Source organism: Jaculus jaculus, chromosome 12 (genome assembly GCF_020740685.1).
Source record: "Jaculus jaculus isolate mJacJac1 chromosome 12, mJacJac1.mat.Y.cur, whole genome shotgun sequence".
NCBI classification, from domain to species: Eukaryota; Metazoa; Chordata; class Mammalia; order Rodentia; family Dipodidae; genus Jaculus; species Jaculus jaculus.
The window spans coordinates 112,074,026-112,085,854 of record NC_059113.1 but is presented as its reverse complement, the minus strand read 5'-3'; the positions used below and the strand labels follow the sequence as shown (position 1 = coordinate 112,085,854).

The window sequence follows — 11,829 nt, the reverse complement described above, 5'->3', positions numbered from 1 at the left end:
AACAAAGGTATTTTACCACCTGCACACCCTCTGGTACTTTACTCAAAATGGATCACCTCAGTTTACCAGCACGAACATGATTTATTTGAAACAAAACAAAACAAAACACAGGGGGAGAAATAAGATGGATGGTTCAAATTTTTCTTTCATAAGTGGTTCTACAATTTTGTGAAGCCTGCATAGTTTCCATTCCCTGAACCGTCCGACTTTGTTTCTGAAACTCTCTAACCCTCTCCAACCACCGAGGCATTACAGACCACACCACCCCAAATTGAGGGGATGTTCCTGAATTTGGGCGTAGTTGCAGCTCGTTGGAGAGGTTGGGGGAAAGTCTCCCCCTCCCCCACGCGCTTCGGGTCCTAGCCTAGCAAGGAGTTCTTTAGGAGGGCGTGTAGATGCCAAGGGATCCGTGCTCAACCTTTGGCCAAGTCCACCCCGTCACCTGAGCCCAGAGGCGGCAGTGGGCGCTCCGGTCCACCCTCCCGCGCTCCAGTTCCTGATTTCCCCTGAGCTGCGGGACCGGGAAGGAGGGGCTGCAATGTGAGAGTGAGGATTTGAATGAGAAAGCCGGTTGTGGCGGCGGTGCCCGGTTCTCTAACCAGTTCTTAAGCTTCTTTCGAATTCTGCTCACCAGCCGGCGGGGAACAGTGTGCGAGAGGGGGACGGAGGAGGGGCTTGCTGGCCCTCTGCAGGGCCTTGGAGCCAGTAGCCCATCACCGCTGGGCACTTGGGAGGTTGCCCCTATGACTAGAACTCCGAGGACTGAGAGCTGAAGAGGTCAGTGGTTTGGGGTGACAGAAGGGAAGCGGGAAAGGAGGGGACAACGAGGACTGGTATGCCTGGACCGCGTGCGGGTGAGCAGGTGGCTCGCCTCCCCTCTCGGACGTCCGGGGCGGAGCGCGCGCAGGGGAGCGGCGGTGCGGACCGCGCTGCCGCCCGTGGGGCTCCTCCGTCAGAAGACCGGCAGGGTCCGCGCCCGTGCTCCCAGTGGCGGCTGCGGCTTCGCCCGGGCGGCTCCGGCATCGTGCAGCATGCTCCCTGCACGCCAGGGTCTCGGGGGCCTTCTGGAGACTCCACTCCGCGGGGAGCGCAGCCGCGGCTCCCCTCAAACGGGAGTGCGGTGTCCTTTACAGCTGGGAACCCCCACGGTTTTCCTGCTCCCAGCTGCCCCACTCCGAAGCCTGTCGGGAAGGCGCGGTGCCCGCAGCTGAGGGAGGATTTTCGCGGCTGCCCCCTCCCGGGACCGACGGGGGCCGCGGAGCGACGCGGGGCGGCCGGGGCTCGCGGCGAGCGTACGCGCCTGCGCGGGTTCCCATGGCGACCGCGCCGCCCGCCGCCGACGCGGCGCTTCTGGAAGCCTGGTCTCCCGTGGAGCTTCTGGGCGCCCGCTCCCGCTCCAGACTCTGCCTTTTGTTAGTAGCTTGCAGTCCACTTGTGATCTCATTTTCGCTTTAACCGCTCAGCACTAACGTGATAAACAGCTGAAAGAAAAACAGAATATATACGCTTTTTCTTCTCTGTGTTAATTTAATCATGGAAGGGAAATAGTGGTGAGAAATTGCTTATGGGAGCATAGAAGTTCCCCCCCCCCCCCACTGTCGTGTAAAAGTGGAGACGAATAAGACGTTTTCCTGGTAATGTTTTTAAATTTTACTCAGGTGATGCCCTGAGTCTTAGAACATACGTGAAGTTTCTGGGCGGAGAATGGTGTGCAAAAATGACCCAGCAAGACTGCTTCCTCTTACTGGCACGTTTAGAAGGAGAAGCCCTGCAAAAAGAAGCAAAGTAAAATGCGCATGAATAGAAACAAAGACTTTTAGAAGACGCATTGCTTCTCCAGCTGCCCTAGCGTTTTGATTACTTCTGGTGTTTCTGAGCTGGGGTTACAATCTTATTCACAGAATGAAGGCTTCAAGAAGTCATATTATTGCTGAGCAAGTTTTCTTAAGCCGTCTGTTAAGAGTTATTTTTTTAAAATTGTGTCTTGGTGGCCCCATTTCCTTTTAAATCCCATTTGTTTACACTCAGACGAGCATTTGGCATCTTATAAGGGGGTATGTAGTGGGAGCTGTGGCTTCTTGATGGGAACTTTTCTCAAACGCATTGCTAGTTGACAACATGATTGGGAGTTAGTTATACATAAACATTGATCAGATTTAACACAACTGTTGATAAAAGTTTAAAGTATAGTTCCTTTTCTTGGAATAAAGTATGGCCTAAAATAACCTTGCATTAGGTAACATGTGGGCAATGTGGGCCTGCATATCATACCTTTAAACAAATTGCTTTCTATAATAGCAAGTGTTTATTTGTACTAGGAAATTTTAATATGATTTTATTTACTGCCACAAAGCAAATGGCAGCAAATGAAATCAACATACTATTTTTTTCAAATGATTGATAACATTCTGGTAAAGTTTTCTATTTTTATTATTGATACGTAGGTGATACTGTGCAACTTACATAGCTCAAATATTTTAAAGGTCCTCCTTTTATTAAAAATCTGGAAAAATTAATTTTCAGGTTCAGTATTTTGTGACCTATTAGGTCGCTTGTAACTGCCTCCAATTCCCTATTTCTCAGAACATGTGTTTTTGCTGGTTCCAGGAGGTAAACTACAGTTTTATCAGATTATGGGATAATTAGGTTGGTAGTGCTTGGTGGGGAAGGCTGGGAAGGAAATAAAGGGAGGGAAAGTTGATGGCCATATCCAGGATTTATAGTGGTACCAGATTTGTAATAAAATGTGTTGAGTCATTCTGTTTGACACATTCTCAGTTGATATTCTTCAAAAGCAATCATTGTAGGAATAAATACATAATAATTATACAAATAGACTTATAAAAAAATAATAAAGGTGTTTCATGTTAGGGTACCATAATATAGTGTGATTTTTTTTCTGTATTGAAGATTGAAGGCAGGGCCTCTTGCATGCTAGGAAAGTGTTATACCATAATCCTATATTCACAGTCCCTGTGAAGAGTTTTATAAAATGTTTTGTATTTATCTAGTCATTTAGTAACATATTTGTTGGAAATTTATGTATAAGACAAGATAAATAGCTTCAGATTCCTGCCCTCAGTGAATTAAGAGTTGTGAGTTTTGGGGACTGGACAGATGGCTCAGCAATTATGGTGCTTTCCTGCAAAGCCTACAACCTGGGTTTGATTCCTCAGTACCCACGTAAAGATAGATGCACAAGGTGGCACATGTGTCTAGAGCTCATTTGCAGTGGCTAGAGGCCCTGGCATGCCCATTCTTTATTTCTCTCTGCCTCTTTTTCTCTGTCAAAGAATAAATATATAAATAAATAATAAAAAATTGTGAGTTTTGAAATAATTCTAACCCTATGTATGGTTTCCATGGTGAAGACACTACCTTTGGTACTCTTCCCTTCCCCCCTTTTCTCCCATAATACTGGGATCAGACACAGAGCCTCATTTATGGTAGACAAGCACATTACAACTGAACTTCCTTTAGTATTCTTTGAGGACAACTGATTAAACAAATGCTTAATTTTTGGTTAAAAATGAATATATTGTCTTTGAGTAACTTCGATAAGACTATTGTATGCATTTATTTTGTTATATTTTCATAATGTAGACTGAACCCTACAACTTGTAGTCTTGGAAAGGGCAGTGCTGAGTTTGAGAGAAATCCAGAAACCTTCTTCTCAGGTTTCTTAGGTGAGCGAATCAGTAATCCTTTGTTCTGGCTCTGTGTTTCATGACATAAAGAACCTCCTGCCAGCTCCCTTCCAAGAATAGTGTTGGGCTGCATGCTTGAAAGATCATGACTATTATTTTTCTAAGGAAGAGAGGAGGGCACAGAATTATAGAAGGATGAAAGAAAAATTGAACATATAAATATGTTTAACTTTTAATCTAGAATAATTTATAGATATTTTCACTGAGTTTAGACTTGAAATCCATTACAGCCATGAGAAACCTCTAGCAACCTATGGAGTGGGGTTGAAAAATCTTTTCTTTCATCATTCCTAGGACTTAGAAGGTTAGGGAGACTTTGCTTTTACTTCCTCATTTTTATTTTTTTTGTTCTTCACCACCTCCTCAGTTTAATGAAGGTTATATAATTAGAGAAATTTGCTGAAGAGCATCTCCCATTTGGTTATTGCTCTTTGTGTAGGAAAATCAGACTCAGCTGTGAAATGTGGACCAAGTGGTGCAGAACTCATTTCTTTGAACAGTGCCTCTTCCTCTTGGTAAGCATGTTCTGTCTTCTCACTAGCAGCGGCTTATAACAGGCTGCTTTGGTCACAAGGAAAATCATTTAGACACAGTTCAGTGCACACTCACTCACATGCCTTTGACACCCGTAACCATTTTTGTTTGGGGAGAAATCCAGTATTGCTATGACAGTGGGTACCAAATTAGAAGTGCATTTTAAGAAACTCTTGAAGAAGTTTACACAGCTTTATGTTATCATCATCAAAGTTTCTGTCTTATGCACTTCAAAGTAGAAGAGAACAGGATGGACATGGAAGAAATAACCAAGAAAACTTTTATGGCAAAGTTAAAAGTGTTCTTACCAACTCTACAGTTTGGATGCACTAATAGCCCATTCCTTGAAGTCATTGTAGAGCAGAAAAAGATGACTCTACTATACTTATATAAATTAAGCCAGGAATTAAGGTTACTAAGTGATTATCTTAAAGTCTCACAGCTAGTAAGTGGCAGAGCTGGGATGAAACTGCAAAGTTACTGGTTTTAATCTTATTTACATTCATATGAAATTGGTATAATTATAGATACAAAGTGGTGTAACATCAGCAATTACCCAATCGTGAGTGGAACTGAGAGTTTATGTTCTGACAATATATTTGGTTACCACCATGAAAAAATATTTTGGATATATAAGAGTTCTTTAGTCCTATATATACTTTGGATTAAGGAATTTTGGCACAACAGAAGGGGGGATTTCTGGCAGTTTCTTGTCTAGTAAATATTTTAAAAAGTTCTAGAAGAAAATGATGAGATATTTCCTATGTCTCTTTACAACTCACAATAATCAAAAGGATTAGAGTTATTCAGTGTTACTGATGAGTCTCAACAATATTATTTTCTTTCTTAAGATGTTCATGAATAGAGAAGTGACTTAGAATCTGAACCCAGGTTTGTCTGTTTCCCTTTTGTTATATCATGTCACTTAGAAATGCAAGACTAAATTTATAAAGAACACTGAGTTGGTTTTATTTTCAAATTTGTTACTTTATGCAAAATGTAGTTGGGTAGAAATGTTTCTGATCAGGTTATTGTGAGTGGAGAAGCTTCACTTCCTAAATGGAGATTGGCAGGTTATAAATTTGGGTCCAGTTCCATAAAAACCTTCAAGGCTTTGTTTATAAACTGTTTACTATTTAGAAGTGAGTGGTGTTTAGGATCTCTTCTTCGAGGTCTTTCTACATCAAAGTGCCACTTTCTGTATTGTCATCTTGTGGTAGGTCTGGGAGGACCCTTTGCCATTTTAATGTCCACTCTTTGCAATCTCAGCCAGAACTTGGATTTTGGCTTTAATCATATGTAAACTTTGCCTGCTTAGTTTTTTGAAATAATATTGTAAGTCTTACTGGTTGTGTTATAGGGACCTGGGGTTCAGGAATAATCCTTGAACCTCAGACAGGGAGTTCATGTCTATAATCTAACCAAAGAATTGGATAAACCAGATTGAGAAGAATTATTTCATTTATTTATTTATTTTGAGATAGGATCTTGCTGTAGACCAGGATGACCTGGAATTCACTGTGTAGTCTCAGGCTAGCCTCAAACTCACAGTGATCCTCCATGAGTGCTAGAATTAAAGGCGTGTACCAACATGCCCTGCGAGAAGAATGGTTTTAAAACTAACACATTTTATTTAAAAAATTCTGGGACTAAGATGGAAAGGAAGGGTTCCAGGGCTGAAGAAGGGAAAGGAAAGTGGCTGGAGAGAGGGAAAATTCACCTTGGGGGTCTTGGGAGCCCATGTGGGAGAACAAACATGCGCCCTGGAAAAAAAATGTGCAAAACAATTTTTCTAAAAGGAGTTTGTTTCCAAAGAAAGTAACAGGTCATAAAAATAGTAACCAAGAACTATGTCTTCTCACTCTGGCATCCAGAGTGGGGGAGAACATAGTCTTACCAGCAAGGGACACTCAGGTGTGGAGTTGTAAGCTGGAGTAAAGTATTTGGAGACAGCGCTCCTGAAGAGATTGGCGCACCTGCGTCAGGTGTGTCAGCCAGTTGGCTTAGGCTCAAGATAGAAATAGAGATAAATATTGAGATAAATAGAGAGAGAGAAAGAGAGAGAGAGAGAGAGAGGGGGAATATTTGATTGGATGAGATGAACAAACGCTGAATCCTGCAACTGAGGTAGGCATAGCAAACTGCAGTAGGCAGGGCCACAGTGTGATGTAAAGTTCCTGCCTTGAGAGCCCTCCTAGCTGCCTGAATCAGAAGCTACCTGACTGGTCCCTCTGAGTAGAATGAAGTAGATGATATCTTCAGACGATGATTTTCAAACTGGGGATGAGAGTTGCCTTGGACAGTTTCTGGAAATATCTAAAGTCAGGCTAGAAGCTGACAGTCCTGAAACCGCTGCGCTGGGGCACTGGGAGTTTGCAAGTGGGTTGTACTGGGCAGGTTTCAGGTCCACAGTATTTTGAACCAGATTTACCCAAGTGGAAACTGGGGCTTAGGAATACCCATATCCACACAGCCCATTGGTGGCTGGGTGGGAATATGAATTTGTCTCAGGTATAATCTGATGTTCTTAGTAGCACATCACACATTTGAACACAAATGAACGTAGACCCTGCTTCAGTCACTGCACAGGCCTCTGGGAATTCCTTCTTTTTCTTTCTTTCTTTTTTTAAAAAAATATTTACTTATTTATATTTTAAAATTATTTTATTTATTTATTTGAGAGAGAAAGAGGCAGATAGAGAAAGAATGGGTGCACCAGTGCCTCTAGTCACTGCAAATGAACTCCAGTTGTATGCACCACCGTGGGCATCTGGCTTTACATGGGTACGGGGGAATAGAACCCGAGTCCTTTGGCTTTGCTGACAAGTGCTTTAGCCACTAAGCCATCTTTTTGCCCCCTACTTTTTTATATTTTTGAGCCCAAGTGGGCCTCAAACTTGCTATGTAACCAAGGATAACTTTGAATTTCTGATCCTCCTGCCTCCATCTCCCCAGTGCTGGGATTACAGGCTTGAGTTGTATTTTGTGGCTCATTCTATAGTGCTTTTCTCTATGGCTGGTTCTTCTGAATTTAGCCAGGAACTTACTGACTAGTCTGGCCATTCAGGTACCCAGGCACAGTCGTTAAATTGCGCTGGAAGGGTGAAAGGTCTAGTTCAGTGCTAGTGTATGTGAGTTACTGATTAACCAATGAGAGGCACTCACTGTTTCACTTATTTCCACTTCCTTGTTTCCAGTCTACAGAAATCTAATATTCAAATTTAACTTCCCATTTCCCTTTTCCCACACTCTTCAATTTAGAGAAGGGTACCTCTGGACCTCAGAAGATCTTCATTAATAGTGATAATTAAACCTCTACAAATTTATCCCTGGTAGGAACTTGGAAGATCACAGAGGTTTCAGGGACCAGAATCTTGGAACAGAAGTTAAGTGAATTATTTACTGGTAAAATTGTATGCATTTTTGCTTTCTAGACATTATGCTTTCTTTTTGAAAACTAGTAATTTCTTAACTTTCCGTGACATCCAACCTATTGAAAAGAAAGTTAATGTTTTCAAAAGAGACTTGTTTATTAGTCCCAGTATCTGTGAGGCAGAGGTAGGAGGATCACTGTGAGTTTGAGGCCATTCTGAGACTACATAGTGAATTCCAGGTCAGCCTTGACTAGAGAGTGAAACTCTCTCTTGAAAAAGAAAAACAAAAACAGATTTGTTTACAGAAAAAGGTAATGTATTCAGATAAGGAGTTGGGATTCTCGAGATGTTCTTTGATTTTTATTTAAATTTAAAGGTGAATTGTTCTATACAACTATTTGAAGAAAAAAAAAGAGGTTGAGAGAAAATATATTTTATATGCACATAGAGTATTGCTAAAAGGAAACACAAGTGGGTGCTGAGGGATAGAGGCCAGAGGTTAGGGTTAGGGCTGTTCACTATATACCTTTGTATGACTTGAATTTTGAAACTTTCAAACTATTAAATAAAATTAAAAATAAAAAGGGGTTAGATAGATGGTTCAGTGGTTAAGGCACTTGCCTGCAAGGCCTATTGATCTGTGTTTGATTGCTCAGTACTCACATAAAGCTAGATGCACTAAGTTGTGCATGTATCTGGAGTTCATTTGCAGCAGCTGGAGGCCCTGGCCCACCTATTCTGTCTGTCTGTCTCTCTTCTGTCTCTCTCTGCTTGTAAATAAATAAAAATATTTAAAAAATATTTTTGGCTTTCAAAAATAAAATGAAAGTAACTGCCTTGTAGTTCAATAGTGTTAGAAGTAGGAGACAGGTAAGTAGTATTAACTGAAAAAAAAAAGAAACAATTCTTACTGTTGGATAGTTTCATCAAAGTTCACATTTAGCTTTTTGGTTTTATGAGATAGGGAATGTAGTCCTAGATAGCTTGTTATTCGAAATGTAGTCCAGGCTGGCCTCAAACTTGTGGCAATCCTTTTGTCTCAACCTTTTGAGTACTGATATTATAAGCATTACAGGCATACATCACTATGCCTAGCCATATTCATTAACTATTTTATTTTTTAATTTATTTTCAAGACGAGAGAGAGGGAAAGAGGGATGATCACTATAAATGAACTCCAGATGCATGTACCATTTTGTGCATCTGGCTTTAGGTGGGTACTGGGAAATTGAAATCAGACTGTCAGGCTTTGCAAGCAAGAGCCTTTAACTTCTGAGCCATATGTCCAGCCCCTATATCCAGTAACTTTTATAACTAGTGTAACTATAAATTCTTGGGATGTATATAACACTACTATGAATATTTTTACTGTATTCCTACATGAGTTTTTTTTTTTTTTATTTTATTTTATAAGTCCAGGCTGACCTGGAATTCACTATGTAGTCTCAGGGTGGCCTCAAACTCATGGCGATCCTTCTACCTCTGCCTCCTGAGTGCTGGGGTTAAAGGCGTGTGCCACCAGATCTGTCTTTTTTTATTTTAAATGTTTTGTTTTCTTGAGGTATGGTCTCACTTTAGCCCAGGCTGACTTGGAACTCACTATGTAATTCCAGGCTGGCCTTGAACTAACAGATCCTCTTACCTCTGCTGAGATTATAGGCATATACCACACCCCCCTTTTTTTTTTACAGCTCTTTTTTATTAGATATGAACATACTTCATTTGTAAACAATACATGATGATGCCATCATCTCCCTCATCCCTGTCTCTTTTCCAAAGAGACCCTTCTCTTTTGGGGATGCAGGTCAACCCCATGGGGATTGTGGGTCATGCATTGTGGGGACAGCAGTTAATTATGGGGAGAGGCAATGTCTCTGTGCATAATGTCCAGCTTGAGGCTCTAAAAATCTTTCTGTCCCCTATTCTACAAAATTCCCTGAGCCATGTTTGGTGCATTTTAAGTCTACTTCAGTGATGGGCTCTTAGGAGCCTCTGGATCTCTGCTTTAGTAGGTGTTGAGTGTCTTCTGTGTCTATCTCCTTCACCCTTGTGCTTATAAAAGGTTCACTGAGAAAGCAGCACTCTTATTCATTTCCCCAATTCCTCGGTGGTTTCAGCTGGGGCCAGGGTGAAGCTCACTGGGGCATTTATCTCCTCAGGTCCTGCTCGATGTTTTATTGGGTGGCCAAGAAATCTCTATTCTTCCATGAATTGGAACAAAATTCTTATGAAATAGTGGAGTGACAGTGAATCGAAGTCTAGCCATTATAATATCATGTCTTACCTCCAGTTTCCATGATTTTAGAATGAAAATATTAATTACTCAAGGGGAAGAAACTTCAAAAGGATGTAATAGTTGAAAACATATATGTCAATGACAGTAAGTAGTTCTATGTCTTTTAATTTTATTTACGACTGTGTGTGTGTGTGTGTGTGTGTGTGTGTGTGTGGTGTATGAGTGTGCCAGGATATCTTGCTGCTGGAAACAAACATTAGTCCAGCATTACATGGGTGGATAAGGAACTGAACATGGGTAGACAGGCTTTGCAATAAGCACCTTTAACCAATAATCCAAAATTTTTATTTTTTACAGTGCTAGAAATAAAACCTAGAGCCTTGCACATGCTAGTCAAGTGCTCTATCACTGAACTACCTCCTCAAGCCCTTTATTATTATTATTATTATTGCTTGGAGGTGTTAAAGATTGAATCCAAAACTTTGCACATATTAAGCATACACTCTACCACTGACCTACATTGCAAGTCTTGATTTGCTGTATCTTTAAATTAAACAATTTTTATTATTAAAGAAAAAAGCTCCAAAATCCACATTATGAATTTTATTTGAGGACTCTGAAATATTACTTAACTTTATTTCTCTATTTGTTTCATTAGGGCTTTTTGTAATACCTTTCATCAGCTTCAAACAGGTTGCATATATGTCTGAAAAAAAAAATCAAGAACTTGTAAGTTTGAATAAATCAGCTTAATGTACAATGGATATATTTACTAGCTTCTATTTTTTCTCCGCTTCTTCAGTTTTAAAACTTTTATTTATTTATTTATTTATTATTTATTTGAGAGTGTGTGAGAGTGAAAGAGGCAAAGAGAGACAGGGAGAGAGAGAGACAAGGAGGGAAAGAATGAGCATACCAGGGCCTCTAGCTACTGCAGACAACTCCAGACACAGGCATCACCTTGTGCATCTGACTTTATCTGTATACTGTGGAGTCAAATCCAGGTCCTTATGCTTTGCAGGCAAGAATCTTAAGTGCTGAGCCATCTTTCCAGACCTTAATTCTTTTTTTTTTTTTATGTGTAACTTTTTATTGACAACTACTATAGTTACAGATGATAAACTATGATAATTCTCTCCCCACTCCCACTTTCCCCTTCACAACTTCACTACCCATAATACCCCTTCCCTCTCTCTATTAGTCTCTCTTTTACTTGATGTCATCATCTTTTTCTCCTGTTATGAGGGTCTTGTGAAAGTATTGCTAGGCACTGTGAGGTTGTGGATATCAAGGCCAGTTTCTGTCTGGACATTGCATTGCAAGGAATCGTAGCACTACATTCTTTCCACCACCTCTTCCACAGTGGACCCCTGAGGCTTGGAGGATGTGATAGACATGTTTCAGTGCTGGACACCCTTCCGTCACTTCTTCTCAGCACTATTTTGCCTTTTGGGGCAGTCCTGTGGTCACCACCATCTGAAAACAGAAGCTTCTCTAACCAAAAGTGAGAATAGCATTAGTATATGAATATGAACATTAAGTGTAGTGCTTACAGGGCAGTTTGGTGAACATAATATATACATTTAACCAGACAAGAGCAGTCTTTATACCCCTAAGGCTCTTGACCTCCCTTGCCATAGGCTATTTAAAAAAATTATTTATTTATTTGACAGAGAAAGTGGGGGAGAGAATGGGTACGCGAACACCTCCAGCCACTGCAGACGAATGCCAGACACATGCATCCCCTTGTGTATCTGACTAATGTGGGTCCTGGGGAATCAAACCTGGGTCCTTTGGTGTTGCAGACAAATGCTTTAACTGCTAAGCCATCCCTCCAGCCCTTTCATAAGCTTTGATTAGGTTTACAGTACCAGTCATGTATTCCCTCCCATAGAGCAGGCCTCAAGTCCAATTAAAGAGCAACTGGTTTCCCCCAGAACAGACATGCCACTATTGCACATGTTTGATCATTTGGCCT

The 11,829-nt window shown here is 41.0% G+C and overlaps 1 protein-coding gene across 6 annotated transcripts in view; it reads left to right on the top strand.

Annotated features, from left to right (window-relative positions):
- Positions 1-519: 519 nt before the first annotated feature.
- The window catches only part of Plch1 (phospholipase C eta 1), a 173,902-nt gene continuing 162,592 nt past the window's right edge, over positions 520-11,829 (top strand). For 3 of the 6 annotated variants that reach the window (XM_045131690.1, XM_045131689.1, XM_045131686.1), the window contains exon 1: positions 524-777. The gene's annotated coding sequence lies outside the window, so the exon portion shown is untranslated. Of the gene's footprint in view, positions 778-11,829 lie in introns of all 6 variants that reach the window. The other 3 variants (XM_045131691.1, XM_045131692.1, XM_045131687.1) reach the window with 2 other exon arrangements.